Here is a 4,863-nt window from a genome sequence, read left to right as displayed (position 1 = left end):
AGGTGTAAGAGTAAGAAACAAATGTTCAGATTTTATTAAACACAAGAGATTGAAGACAAAGAAGAAAATTATGATATCGCATCCCGTTTTGGGGTTTTATTCTATTACTATCTGTCTTTGAAACAATCCCAGGCCACTAGGCTCTCTTTTAAGTGCTCTATTGTCACAAGGAATCATGCCAATTAGGGATTGAACAAAAGCTCTGATACTGGCTAATTTTGCAATACACAGTGAATTGCAAACTCTCTGAGCCTCATTTTCCTCATCTTAAAATCAGAATATCAACATCCACCTCTAGGATGGTATAAGAGCTGTAAAATGGTGCATGTAAGAGCACCTTAATTAAGTCTTGTGCATACTAGAGACACAACAAATGTTGGTTTTCTTTCTTGCCCTTCACATTATTCAGCAAATATACTGGAACAATCTAGTGAAACAAGATGGTAAAACAGAGACACATGATTGGCATCAAATGGCTGAACTTACATCTTTTATCTGCTATTTACCATTCATAAGTCATTGGCAGGCAGTTTTCCTCCTTAAAGTTACGGGTTTTTAATCTTTAAAATGAGAATAATCACCATGGCTTTGTCTACTTCATGGCATTGTTAAAAAAATCCAATGATTCAATAAATTAAAAGATATTTTGGAAAGCAATATGTGTCATATATCACACATGCACATAAATATGTGCACCTATGTATGTATATGGTTTTATATAGATCAAGTTGTACATGATACAAAAGACATATTCAAAAATTTACAAACATTAAAAGTAAATTGGAGAGTGACGTCAGTAAGATGGCCAACTAGAAGCTCCTAGCACTCTTCCCTCCCCACAAAGAAAAAAAACCCACAAGGAATAAGCAACTATATTTTGACCAAAATAACTAAAAGAGAGCTCCAGAGAACAGCAAAGAAGTGGCAGAAATCCTGTGGGGCATTGAAACCCAGGATGGCCACATGGAGAAAGCAAGGAAACATCTTGCCTCCAGTATCCCCATCACCCAGCTGGAATCAGCTCAGAACCAGGAGGGACTCCCTCTTGCAGAGAAAAAGTAAATAAGAAGATCCCAGCACCTGCCATCACCATCATGAATACCTGAGTCTTCACTACCAGAGACTCCTGCAGTACTCACAGGCTCTGAACCTAGCTGAGGAAGCTCCTCAGAGTCCACACTAAGCTACCCTCAGAGAAAAAGCCATTACTGTGCCCCTAGCTCCTGTGACCCATGCTGCTACTGCACTGTACCACCTTAAAACCGGAGTCACTGCCAGAGTGCATCCTACATTAGGGGTGAGTAGCTATTGCCCTCCTCCATCCCTGAGGTTTTGCTGCCACTGCAATGTGCCTACCTGGTAACAAGTCACCCCTGAGACAAACTGCTGCGCTGCTCTACCCACTAGGTCCAAGCTACCACGAAGATACTCCATCCTCTTCATTCCAGAGTCACTGTGTCCTGTTGGGTTTGGGGTCCCGAATTGCAGCCGAATCCTGCTCCTTGGAGCCCAAGCCACTGAAGCACCCATTTTTTCCCCCGAGACATGCCAGTGCTATTCCCTGCTCACCAGGGACAGACTACAACCACATCCGAAGCCCCTGGGCCTGAGCTACTGGGTGTGCCTCAGAGCAACAGATCCTGTCTTGGTGGGAGAACTGCATCCATCCACTTGGATCTTGAAAAGTGAGCCTCTGCCTCAAGTCCCAGTTGCTACAGCAGTTTCACTGAGCCCAGGAACCTGACCCCACAGCTGTTCCAAGCACTAGTACCATGGATCCCAGTGTTGTTGCAGCTGCCTGAGGGCTGTGTCAGACCCAACATCAACAGATACCTCCTCAGCTAAAACTTTCCACTGAGAGAAAGACAAGAACAAAAGAATTGCTAAAGCCCTGGCCTTTATAACCTACACAGCCACTGTCACTGCCACAAATTCCTGCAGCCTAGAACATAGAGGCACTTGTAGTCATTGTGGACATTGATCACAAAAGAAGCTGGATGGAGACTACATCATGTGCTCACAAGGAACCAGAGCCACTGCATCCTACCTACCCAGCAATCTCAAGCCCATCTGAAGGTGAAAGTCTTCCCCTACAAAAGCTACTATTTAAAGTTTGGAGGAGGTGATTGCATCATCAGATTTGAGACATCAGTGCAGAAAAACAAAAAACAAAAAAGCAAGAAAATGAAACCACCAAAGGAATACAATAATTCTTCAGTAACTGACCCCAAAGAAATGAAAATTTATGAATTACATGAAAAGGAATTCAAAATAGTGGTCTTAAGGAAACTAAGCAAAATATACAAGAACACAAATAAATAATTCAATGAAATTGGGAAAATCCCAATGGTATTCTTTACAGTAGTAGTGGAAAACAATTCCAAAATTTGTATAGAAACATAAGAAACTTAAAATAGTCAAAACAATTCTACGGAAGAAAAACAAAACTGGGAGCATCATATTTCCTGATTTTAAATTAAATCACAAAGGTATAATAATCAAAACAGTATGGAACTAGCATAAAAACAGACACATAGACCAGTGGAACAAAAAAGAGAACCCAGAAATAAATCCAAACATATACAGTCAACTAAATTTTGTAAGAAACTGATGATTATTTTCCATCAACCTTATTTTTGTGTTGCTTAACAGTCTGTAGAAAAACATCTTAAAACCACTCAGTGGTTGTTCCTACCCATTCAGTGGCCTGAGCAGTGGGAGCTGCTGACCAGTCTTCCATGGCAGGCTGAGTGCTCCAGTCTTCAGTAGGGAACTACTAAATAGGCACAGAGGGCACCCGTGTTGCACACCTTCAGACCAGTCTGCAATCTCAGGTTGAGTAGCAGTAAACTCAGCAGCTGAAGCAGTCTACTCAATCTGAAATTCCTACTTGGTTACAGCTTTTTCAGCAGCAGCCTGTTCATCCTTTTTAAGACATGATCTCTGTAGAAGTAGAGATCAGGCATAACCCCTCATAGGTGTTCACAGGAAATGGTGCCATGCATGCAAACCATTTCCCAGGCCAGCATCCATCACATCAAACCCACTAAGTGAGTTCCCTTGTTGTTGCATGGGATGGCAATGTCCACACAGTGCAGAGGAGAATCTGTGTCACACAAACCAATGGTAGGCAGGTTACCATAAGATGCCTCTATGAGAGGATGGTGGTCAACCCTGGGCTCAGTAACCATCAGAACCCATGGCTTCCAAAAGACCATCTGGATCTGGTTAGTGACATTTTCAGTGAAGTAGCAAGTAATAGGAGTAGCTTCAATGGCAGCAGCAAACTTTAGCAAGGCCCATTGGCTAGTATTCTTGGAGGATATGACATGGACATCAGCAGAGTTTTCAGTGGCAACAAAGACACAAGCTGCCAGCAGAAGCTTCTCCCAGGTCCTCCTCATATTTATGATGTAGATGCCATCACTTTTCCTCCCACAGGTGTACCGTTCCATTTTGAAGTCAAGGTTGTTTCCACCTAAATGGGTTCCTGCAGCAAAAAACTTAAGAACATCCTCCTCTTTCATTTGCAGGACATCAAGGGCTTTGGACATTGTGAAAGTTTCCCTTTAAGTTATGACAGAAATCCACAACAGCACCGTTTGGACACCTCTATAGGTAACATGGCTACAGTCAACTAATTTCTGACAAAGGCACCAAGAGGACACAATGGGGAAAGAATAGTCTCTTCAAATAATGATACTGAGAAAACTATTTCCACATGCAAAAGAATGAAACTGGGTGCTTATTTTATACCATGCACAAAAACCAACTCAAAATGGATAAAAAGCTTAAATATAAGGTTAGAAATTATAGAAACTCCTAGAAGAGAATATGGGGGAAACTCCTGGACATTAGTCTTGGCAATAACTTCTTAGATATTATATTAAAAGCTCAGACAACGAATTCAAAAATAAATAAATGGCACTACATCATTCCAAAAACCTTCTGCACAGCAAAGGAAACAATCAACAAAAGGAAATAGCAGCCTACAGATAGGGAAAAATATTTGCAAACCATATACCTAATAAAGGGTTAATGTGCAAAATTTATAAAGAGCTCATACAACTCAATAGCAGTAAAACAAATAAGCTGATTTTAAAATGGGCAAAAGACTTGAAGAGACATTTCTCAAAAGAAGTTAAAAAAATTGCCAAAAGGGATACAAATAGGTGCTCAACATCATTAATCAGGGAAATGCAAATCAAAACCATCATGAGATACTACCTCATATTTGTTTGCATGGCAACTAAAAAGTCAAAAGACAAATGTTGGTGAGGGTGTGAAGAAAAGGGAGCTCTTGTGCACTGTTGGTGAAAATGAAGACTGGTATGATTATTATGAAAACCAGTATGGAGGTTTCTAAATAAATTAAAAATAGAACTACCATATGGCCCAGCACACCTTTTTCTGGGCAAATACCCAAAGAAAATAAAATCACTATCTTATAAAGATATCTCCTGCCTGTGTTCATTGCAGCATTATGCACAATAGCCAAGATATGGAAACAACCTAAGTGTGTATTGATGAATGAATGGTAAAGAAATAGTGGCATATATATATGAATATTATTAAGCCCTAAAAAATAACAAGCTCTTGCCATGTTTTACAACATGGATGAGCTTGGAGGACATTATACGAAGTAAAATCAGCTAGACACAGAGAGAAAAATATTGCGTGATCTCACTTATATATGGAATCTAAAAAAAAAACTTAAATATACAGATACAGAGAACAAAATATTGGTTACCAACAGCGGGGGAGAGTAGAAATGGGAAGGAAATGGGGAGATGTGGGTCGAGCATACAAAGTAGCAGATATGTAGAATAAACAGATCTAGAAATGTAATGTATAACATGAGGG

General features: G+C 40.2%; 1 pseudogene; it reads right to left on the bottom strand.

Annotated features, from left to right (window-relative positions):
• Positions 1-2,668: 2,668 nt before the first annotated feature.
• LOC116457426 (small ribosomal subunit protein uS2B-like) lies at positions 2,669-3,554 on the bottom strand (annotated as a pseudogene).
• Positions 3,555-4,863: the final 1,309 nt, after the last annotated feature.

Source organism: Hylobates moloch, unplaced genomic scaffold (genome assembly GCF_009828535.3).
Source record: "Hylobates moloch isolate HMO894 unplaced genomic scaffold, HMol_V3 SCAFFOLD_18, whole genome shotgun sequence".
In the NCBI taxonomy this organism is placed as follows: domain Eukaryota; kingdom Metazoa; phylum Chordata; class Mammalia; order Primates; family Hylobatidae; genus Hylobates; species Hylobates moloch.
The sequence above is the reverse complement of the archived record's forward strand: the minus strand, read 5'-3'. Positions and strand labels throughout refer to the sequence as shown.